This window comes from Furipterus horrens, unplaced genomic scaffold (genome assembly GCF_987537825.1).
Source record: "Furipterus horrens unplaced genomic scaffold, mFurHor1.1.pri manual_scaffold_13, whole genome shotgun sequence".
In the NCBI taxonomy this organism is placed as follows: domain Eukaryota; kingdom Metazoa; phylum Chordata; class Mammalia; order Chiroptera; family Furipteridae; genus Furipterus; species Furipterus horrens.
In genome coordinates, this window is record NW_028327183.1 from 8017775 (window position 1) to 8028075 (window position 10301).

Genomic DNA, 10301 nt, shown 5'->3' on the forward strand with positions numbered 1-10301 from the left:
ACACCTTAGGCTCCGGGCATGGGGGCACTGGTGGTTTCCACGCCAGCTCGCCGGCAACGCCCACTGATGGCCTCTCGCAGGGACCAGAGGCCACAGCGCCCCCGACTGCACCCCTGCTCCGGGCAGGAGACGCTGTATGTTGGACGCTCTGCAGCATCCGCACCTGCATACGGCCCCCTCCAGCCTTCAGGCTGCGGTTCCTCCCTTCGTTCTGTGTCCACTTTTCCTCCTCACCTTTCCCGGACCAGGTCGTGACCCCCACGTGTGCTCCCTCTGCCATCTGACGTCAGCGGCCTGGGAACGCCGGCAGGGGCTTCTGGCAGCACCCACGGTGCCTCCATGGGCCTGGCTGGCGCAGGCGCATCTTGGCCGCACGTGGCAGGCAGGCGCGCGCATGTCACAGTGATGGCAGCCCAGCCTGGGGCCAGGGCCAGCTCTGATGTCCCCTTTTGTAGACAAACAACTGAGGCTCAGAAACAGTTTAATGACATGGCTGGTGGGTAGCAGGGCCCCGTGGAGGGTCCAGGTCCTGAATCAGGCCATGAGGCACACGCTGCTGAAGGGACTCAGACCCAGGAGGCCTGGAGGGCGCTTTAGGGGTGTGAGGCTCAAACCCGCGCCGTGTGCTTTGAACTCGGAGCCCATTTCAGTCCAAGGCTCAGAAGCTGTTTGGCTGTGAAGCACCAACGCCCGTGTGTCCCTAGGGACCTCACCGAGGCCAAGGTCGGACAGGAGAGGACAGGTGTAGGAGCCGTTGGCTCTCTGCAAACAGGCCAGTGCAGGCGTGTGGGTGCTATTCCTTCAAAGTCACTTCTTTAATTGGGAGCTAAGGTGTTAAAGTCATTAATTGCAAAAGCGAAAAAACGTAGGCACATGAGTATTTAATCGTGATAAACTAAGGGTATGATTTTATTTAATCTTCCGTTCAGAAACCCTTGGGGGTGCTTCTGAATGTTCTTGGTCCCAGGAGGAGCCAAGGAAGGTCAAAGCCGTGACAATAGGGAAGACTTCCTGCGGAGCACCTAGAATTTCTCATTATTTTTATTTTTATTTTATTTTTAATTATTTTTACTTTTTATTTTTATTTAATTAATTTTTAAAAATTTTAATTTTTACTTTTTGACTTAATTTTTAAATATTTTTATTTTATTTTAAGTTTTATTTTATTAATTTTTATTTATATTTTTTATTTTTATTTTTTATTTTTGTTTTTATTTTCTTTTATTTGTTTTATTTTTATTTGTTAATTTAATTTTTATTTTGTTTTATTTTTATTTGATTTATTTTTTATTTTTATTTATTTTTTTTATTTTTTATTTATTTTTAGTTTTTATTTACTCTTATCTATTTGTTATTTTTTAAATATTTGTTAATGAGATCAGCTTCTTAAGGACAAGTAGATTATACTCAAAAAGCTTAATCGGATATCCTCTTAAGGTTTAATGAGCTTAAGTATTAGTGAGCTTAAGGCTTAATGAGCTTAAGAGGCTTGAGGAGCTTAAGGTGTTAATGAACTTAAGGCCTTAATAAGTTTAAGGAGTTAATGAGCTTAGAGGATTTAAGTCTCGTGATTGGGGCGTGATCAGCTCGTGTTTGGCACGTGATCGGGGCGTGATCCGTTCATGTCTGGCACGTGATCGGGGGTGCTGGGCACGTGATCGGGGCGTGATCAGTGCGTGTCTGGCACGTGATCGGGGCGTGCTAGGCACGTGATCCGGGCGTGACCAGAGCGTGCTGGGCACGTGATCGGGGCGCGATCAGTGCGTGCTGGGCACGTGATCGGGGCGTGCTAGGCACGTGATCCGGGCGTGACCAGAGCGTGCTGGGCACGTGATCGGGGCGTGATCAGTGCGTGCTGGGCACGTGATCGGGGCGTGCTGGGCACGTGATCGGGGCGTGACCAGAGCGTGCTGGGCACGTGATCGGGGCGTGATCAGTACGTGCTGGGCACGTGATCGGGGCGTGACCAGAGCATGCTATACTGAGTTCCTTTGCGAGTTCTGGTGGGGGAGACCAAATTAGCTTCCGTTTGTGAGAGGCTTATCTTAACTTCTTCCAAACTGAGGACACAGGAGCCTCCGGCTCCGTCACAGATACCCAGGCAGACAGTGCACTGAGCCTCTTCCCTTCAGTGGCTGCTGCATTGACTTGCAAGCAGATTCCTGTGGCCCGGAGGCCCGTCTTTTTACTGCCTGTCCCCAGAGGGGCCCCTGGGGGCTGGGCTCCTGGCTGTCCTCACTGCCAGGCTGGGATGACAGAACAGCCGCTCTCTGGGCAGTGGCCAGTGGGTTGGTCAGAGAATTGTCCGGACAGCCGGAAAGGGGAAGGCTGTGCAGAAACAGACCCAGAAATGATGGTGCAGATGCAAACAGTTCATCTGGGAGGAGTGAGGACACTGGTACGGAGTAGGAAAATGCCACAGGGAAAGGAGGGCAGCTGATAACGGATGCAAGTCACGCCAGTCACCACTGTGGGGGGGGGAATGAACTTAATCCCATGGGAAATCCCAGGGAACCGGCGAGGAGCACGTGGTCCAGGGCGAGCCCACTTGAGGGGTGAGCGGCCTGGGGTATTAATATCTCAGCTCTGCAGTCACTGATGAGGGCAGACAGGAGTGACGGTGTGTAATCCCCCAGCGCATCCTGCCTGCTGTGCAGGCGGAGCTGTCTTTTATGGTCTGGAAAGCATGCTCAGGCACAGAGACGCAGACACTGCAGGTGGGAGTCGGCGTGCAAGATCCAAGGGTATGGCGGGGGCGGGGGCGAGGTGCCCTGATGGAGTCTGCCTAATGGTGGTCACACACTGGCTTGTCAAGCTTCCACTTGGAAGTGACACTATCACTTCCATACACGTGTGATTGGCCATGCAGAGCTTCAACGGCGTGGAGGAAGCAGCCCTGCTGCGTACCTATGGGATACGTGTGTGCACCCCACAGACAGCCGCAGGCACCAAGTCTGGACCCACTTCTCCTGTTGTCCATTTTGGGTTTCCCTGCTCTCTCTCTTCTCAGTAACGATCATGTTCCAGTGTACCTTCAGCCCTCCCATCACAGATGTCCAAGGGGAGTTTCTCAGCTATTCCTGCTTACTTCTCAGTCTAAATAAATGAACACTTGTAGTTTGCCAATGGCGCAGGCATCCGCTGTTTCTTATCATCTCATGTTGTTACAGAAACAGGGGAGTCCAAAAACAAACCCCAGAGTTTTCGGCTGGGAGATAGGGAAAAGGAAGCAGCTTTCAGAATGCCTCCACACGCCTGAGGCTGGTGACTGGTGTCTTTCATTATGCAAAATTCCTTGGATGCTTCCAAGGCCTCAGGTGGATGGGAGGAGTCTTGAACCAGGGGACGGTATGGAAAGCACACAGAGCCTGCGCGAGGTTCTGTGAATGGTCAGAACTGTTGGCAACACCCACTGCATCAGAGGACGCGGTCAGGGATATATAGGCAGCCGCGAACACTTTAGGGGGACGGCGCGCTCTGGGGCTGTCTCCCTCGCTGGCGGGTGTTCGCAGGGGTGCTCTGGAGAATGAGGGGAGATCCACGCGGTTTACAGAAAGAAGACAGTTTGCAAGGAGGCTGAGAGTCCCGGCGGTTTTGTGTTGAGAGCTGAAGGGCACCATGGCACAGAAAGGACCTCCCCAATCAGATTGAATGAGTGGCAGCCGCTGGTAAAGCTGAACTGTGTTTGGGAAGTAGGGAAATGGTGTTTCTGACCTTCCTAAAACTGGCTCGGTTTGGTAGGGGGGAGGCAAGGATATGTGTAACTGTTAAATAAACAATTTTCTTTTCACTCAACTAAAGTTGTAATTCTGGTGGCGGGCAATCGGACCCCTAACTAAAGAGCCCGTGGGTTTGTTTCCAATTGGAGCAGCCCAGGGGTTCTGTAACAATGTGGTGGGCACTGTCTTCAGTTCAACAAATGAGGGCGCTGAGGCACAGAGGAAACAGATGACCTGCTCAAGGATACACAGTTCCTAAAAATTAAAAAATAATAAAAATAAAAAATTTAAGAAAAATAAAAAATAAAATTAAAAATTAAAAATAAATAAAAAATAAAAATAAAAAGGATCATCTCATTAGCCTTCAGAGGATCATCTCAAATATATTTAAAAATAAAAACATAAAAAATAGAAAATAAAAAGAAAAGTAAATTTAAATAAATAAATAAAATATAAAAAAATAAAATAATAAAATAAAAAATAAAAATAATTTAAAATAAAAATAAAAAATAAAAATAAGGAAGAGGATCATCTCATTACCACTAAGAGGATCATCTCATTACCACTAAGAGGATCATCTCATTATTTATTTTTATTTTTATTGTTATTTTTTAATTATTATTTTTTATTTTCTATTTTTATTTTTTATTAATTTTATTTTATTTTATTTTTATTTTTATTTCATTTTCATTTTTATTTATATTTACTTATAATTATATTTTAATTTTTTAATATTTTTCTTTTTAGTTTCAGTTTTATTTTTATTTTATTTTTTATTTATATTTTTTCATTTATTATTTTTACATTTATATTTTTGTTTTTATTTACTTTTATTTATTTTTATTTTTATTTGTTTTATTTATTTTTTATTTACTATTTACGGTCAGACAAGGTACGTCACGCGCAGAGGCTGCGCGCAACGAGGAGGCGGTCCAGAAAAGATCGAGGCGGAAGCAGCGTCAACAGCAGCAACAACAGCCATCTGCCTTCACCTATAACAAGTGCGGCAGGGATTGTCACTCCCGAGTCGGACTGCACAGCCATTCTCGGCGGTGCAGATAGACTCTCAGGAAGCTACGCCATCGTCTCTCGAGAGGGACGGCTGCCGATGATTTACTTTTATTTATTTATCATTTTTTAAATATTTTTAATGAGATCATCCTCCTAAGGATAAGTAGATTATCCTCTTAAGGCTAAATGAGCTTAGACTTAATGAGCTTAAGGAGTTAATGCAGGTGTCGCCCACGTGCCCACCACACCCCAATCACGAGCTCAAGAAGTGCAATCACGCCCTATCACGCCCGGACCACGTGCTGATCACGCCCCGATCACATGCCCATCTCGCCCCGATCACGCCCTGATCACGTGCCCAGCATGCTCTGGTCACGCCCCGATCACGTGCCCAGCACGTACTGATCACCCCCTGATCACGTGCCCAGCACGCTCTGGTCACGCCCGGATCACGTGCCTAGCACGCCCCGATCACGTGCCCAGCACGCACTGATCACGCCACGATCACGTGCCCAGCTTGCCCCGATCACGTGACGATCACGTGCCAGACACGCACTGATCACGTCCCGATCACGCCCCGATCACGTGCCCAGCACCCCCGATCACGTGCCAGACATGAACGGATCACGCCCCGATCACGTGCCAAACACGAGCTGATCACGCCCCAATCACGAGACTTAAATCCTCTAAGCTCATTAACTCCTTAAACTTATTAAGGCCTTAAGTTCATTAACACCTTAAGCTCCTCAAGCCTCTTAAGCTCATTAAGCCTTAAGCTCACTAATACTTAAGCTCATTAAACCTTAAGAGGATATCCGATTAAGCTTTTTGAGTATAATCTACTTGTCCTTAAGAAGCTGATCTCATTAACAAATATTTAAAAAATAACAAATAGATAAGAGTAAATAAAAACTAAAAATAAATAAAAAATAAAAAAAATAAATAAAAATAAAAAATAAATCAAATAAAAATAAAACAAAATAAAAATTAAATTAACAAATAAAAATAAAACAAATAAAAGAAAATAAAAACAAAAATAAAAAATAAAAATAAAAAATATAAATAAAAATTAATAAAATAAAACTTAAAATAAAATAAAAATATTTAAAAATTAAGTCAAAAAGTAAAAATTAAAATTTTTAAAAATTAATTAAATAAAAATAAAAAGTAAAAATAATTAAAAATAAAATAAAAATAAAAATAATGAGAAATTCTAGGTGCTCCGCAGGAAGTCTTCCCTATTGTCACGGCTTTGACCTTCCTTGGCTCCTCCTGGGACCAAGAACATTCAGAAGCACCCCCAAGGGTTTCTGAACGGAAGATTAAATAAAATCATACCCTTAGTTTATCACGATTAAATACTCATGTGCCTACGTTTTTTCGCTTTTGCAATTAATGACTTTAACACCTTAGCTCCCAATTAAAGAAGTGACTTTGAAGGAATAGCACCCACACGCCTGCACTGGCCTGTTTGCAGAGAGCCAACGGCTCCTACACCTGTCCTCTCCTGTCCGACCTTGGCCTCGGTGAGGTCCCTAGGGACACACGGGCGTTGGTGCTTCACAGCCAAACAGCTTCTGAGCCTTGGACTGAAATGGGCTCCGAGTTCAAAGCACACGGCGCGGGTTTGAGCCTCACACCCCTAAAGCGCCCTCCAGGCCTCCTGGGTCTGAGTCCCTTCAGCAGCGTGTGCCTCATGGCCTGATTCAGGACCTGGACCCTCCACGGGGCCCTGCTACCCACCAGCCATGTCATTAAACTGTTTCTGAGCCTCAGTTGTTTGTCTACAAAAGGGGACATCAGAGCTGGCCCTGGCCCCAGGCTGGGCTGCCATCACTGTGACATGCGCGCGCCTGCCTGCCACGTGCGGCCAAGATGCGCCTGCGCCAGCCAGGCCCATGGAGGCACCGTGGGTGCTGCCAGAAGCCCCTGCCGGCGTTCCCAGGCCGCTGACGTCAGATGGCAGAGGGAGCACACGTGGGGATCACGACCTGGTCCGGGAAAGGTGAGGAGGAAAAGTGGACACAGAACGAAGGGAGGAACCGCAGCCTGAAGGCTGGAGGGGGCCGTATGCAGGTGCGGATGCTGCAGAGCGTCCAACATACAGCGTCTCCTGCCCGGAGCAGGGGTGCAGTCGGGGGCGCTGTGGCCTCTGGTCCCTGCGAGAGGCCATCAGTGGGCGTTGCCGGCGAGCTGGCGTGGAAACCACCAGTGCCCCCATGCCCGGAGCCTAAGGTGTCTCGTCGCAAAATTGCTTGGATGCTTCCAAGGCCTCAGGTGGGTGGGAGGAGTCTTGAACCAGGGGACAGTATGGAAAGCACACAGAGCCTTCGTGGGGTTCTGTGAATGGTCAGAACTGTTGGCAACACCCACTGCGTCGGAGTGGGTCTCCCCCACCAGAACCCGTCAAGGAACTCAGTATAGTCAGGGGGCCTCCCACCTCGGAGCAAGCCGATTCCCTCTACGGCAGTACCCAATAGGTGGAATAAATTAGCAAGGCCAGCCCTCTGGCTACTATTGGTCCCATACTCCGTTTTCCACTTCAGATTTGATAAATTGGAAAAATTCTAACCCCTCATATAGGGACGATCCTCAGAAAATGACAGAGCTTGTAGCTTCCATTTTTGCCACTGTTCCTTAAAAGCAAGGGCAACTGGGAGGTGAAAGGCACCGGCATCCAGTCATTATGGTGCAGGGAGCCCCATGTAGGGACAGGGCCGGAGCTGGGCCTCGCCTGCCCACTGTCCCAGGGAGCCTGGGAAGCGCCCCACCATGAGCGTCTCTGGCACCTGGACCTTAGCCAAGTGAAGCTGGAGCCCCGACCTGGGGAGACTCACCCTCCCGTGAGTGCGGACTCACCCTCCCGCGAGCACGCTGCACTCACCCTCCCGGGATCGCGCACTCACCCTGTGGTGAGCGCACACTCCACACTCACACTCCGGGGAGCGCACTGCACTCAGACTCCGGGGAGCACGCACTCACACCCTCGGACTCACCGTGCACTCCGCACTCACACTCCCGGGATCGCACAGCACTCACCCTCCCGGGAGTGTGCACTAACACTCCGGGGAGTGGACACTCACGAGAGTGCGCACTCACACTCCCGGGAGTGCGCACTCACACTCCCGGGAGTGCACACTCCGGGGAGGGCGCACTCACACCCTCGGACTCACCGTGCACTCCGCACTCACACTCCCGGGATCGCACAGCACTCACCCTCCCGGGATTGCACAGCACTCACACTCCCGGGAGTGCACACTCCGGGGAGTGCGCACTCACACTCCCGGGAGTGCGCACTCACACTCCGGGGAGTGCGCACTCACACTCCGGGGAGTGCACACTCCGGGGAGTGCGCACTCACACTCCCGGGAGTGCACACTCCGGGGAGTGCGCACTCACACCCTCGGACTCACAGTGCACTCTGCACTCACACTCCCGGGATCGCACAGCACTCACCCTCCCGGGATTGCACAGCACTCACACTCCGGGGAGTGCGCACTCACACTCCGGGGAGTGCACACTCCGGGGAGTGCGCACTCACACTCCCGGGAGTGCACACTCCGGGGAGTGCGCACTCACACCCTCGGACTCACCGTGCACTCTGCACTCACACTCCCGGGATCGCACAGCACTCACCCTCCCGGGATTGCACAGCACTCACACTCCCGGGAGTGCACACTCCGGGGAGTGCGCACTCACACTCCCGGGAGTGCGCACTCACACTCCGGGGAGTGCACACTCCGGGGAGTGCGCACTCACACTCCCGGGAGTGCACACTCCGGGGAGTGCGCACTCACACCCTCGGACTCACCGTGCACTCTGCACTCACACTCCCGGGATCGCACAGCACTCACCCTCCCGGGATTGCACAGCACTCACACTCCCGGGAGTGCACACTCCGGGGAGTGCGCACTCACACTCCCGGGAGTGCGCACTCACACTCCGGGGAGTGCACACTCCGGGGAGTGCGCACTCACACTCCGGGGAGTGCACACTCCGGGGAGTGCGCACTCACACCCTCGGACTCACCGTGCACTCTGCACTCACACTCCCGGGATCGCACAGCACTCACCCTCCCGGGATTGCACAGCACTCACACTCCCGGGAGTGCACACTCCGGGGAGTGCGCACTCACACTCCCGGGAGTGCGCACTCACACTCCGGGGAGTGGACACTCACGAGAGTGCGCACTCACACTCCCGGGAGTGGACACTCACGAGAGTGCGCACTCACACTCCCGGGAGTGCACACTCCGGGGAGTGCGCACTCACACTCCCGGGAGTGCGCACTCACACTCCGGGGAGTGCGCACTCACACCCTCGGACTCACCGTGCACTCTGCACTCACACTCCCGGGATCGCACAGCACTCACCCTCCCGGGATTGCACAGCACTCACACTCCCGGGAGTGCACACTCCGGGGAGTGCGCACTCACACTCCCGGGAGTGCGCACTCACACTCCCGGGAGTGCGCACTCACACTCCGGGGAGTGCACACTCCGGGGAGTGCGCACTCACACTCCCGGGAGTGCGCACTCACACTCCGGGGAGTGGACACTCACGAGAGTGCGCACTCACACTCCCGGGAGTGGACACTCACGAGAGTGCGCACTCACACTCCCGGGAGTGCACACTCCGGGGAGTGCGCACTCACACTCCCGGGAGTGCGCACTCACACTCCGGGGAGTGCGCACTCACACCCTCGGACTCACCGTGCACTCTGCACTCACACTCCCGGGATCGCACAGCACTCACCCTCCCGGGATTGCGCAGCACTCACACTCCCTGGAGTGGACACTCACGAGAGTGCGCACTCACACTCCAGCGAGTGCGCTGCACTCAGACTCCGGGGAGCATGCACTCACACCCTCGGGAATGTGCAGCACTCACCGTGCACTCCGCACTCACACTCCCGGGATCGCACAGCACTCACCTTCTCGGGATTGCGCAGCACTCACCTCGGGGGAGAGCGCACTCACACTCCTGGGAGAGCGCACTCACACTCCCGGGAGCGGGCTTTCACCCTGCAGTGAGGGCGCTGCACTCAGACTCTGGGGAGCATGCACTCACACCCTCGGGAGCGCGCAGCACTCACCCTCCGGCGAGCGCTCACTCACCCTCCCCGAGCACACATACACTGGCGCAGTGTGCTCTCTGACCACAGGGCTGGGCCACAGGCCTCCAGCATGAGGACCGGGAGGGGTGGCCTGGGAGTCCTGAGGGGGAGACCTTGGCTGCGGCCACCTACAGACTCCCTCAGAGTCTGGCCCCTGGTGGTGGCACAGAGGTCAGGTGCCAGCCAACCACCAGGCAGCTTCCCAGCCCCCGTGAGCTGGGCACCATCTGGCAGGAGCCCCAGGGTCCACTTCACAACAGCCCTGCAGTAGTTGAGACAGGCTCACGCAGGTGACACCTCCCCCAGATGCCGGGTGATGAGCCCCCTGCCCTCCCCTTTCCACCCTCACGGGCTTCTCTGGGCCAGACCCGGAAGCCACAGCCTCTGACGGGAGCCCAGAGCTTGGCGGCAGGGTCTCCCAGCCTGTGGGTTTTTCATGCCTTTGTTTGAGAAGTG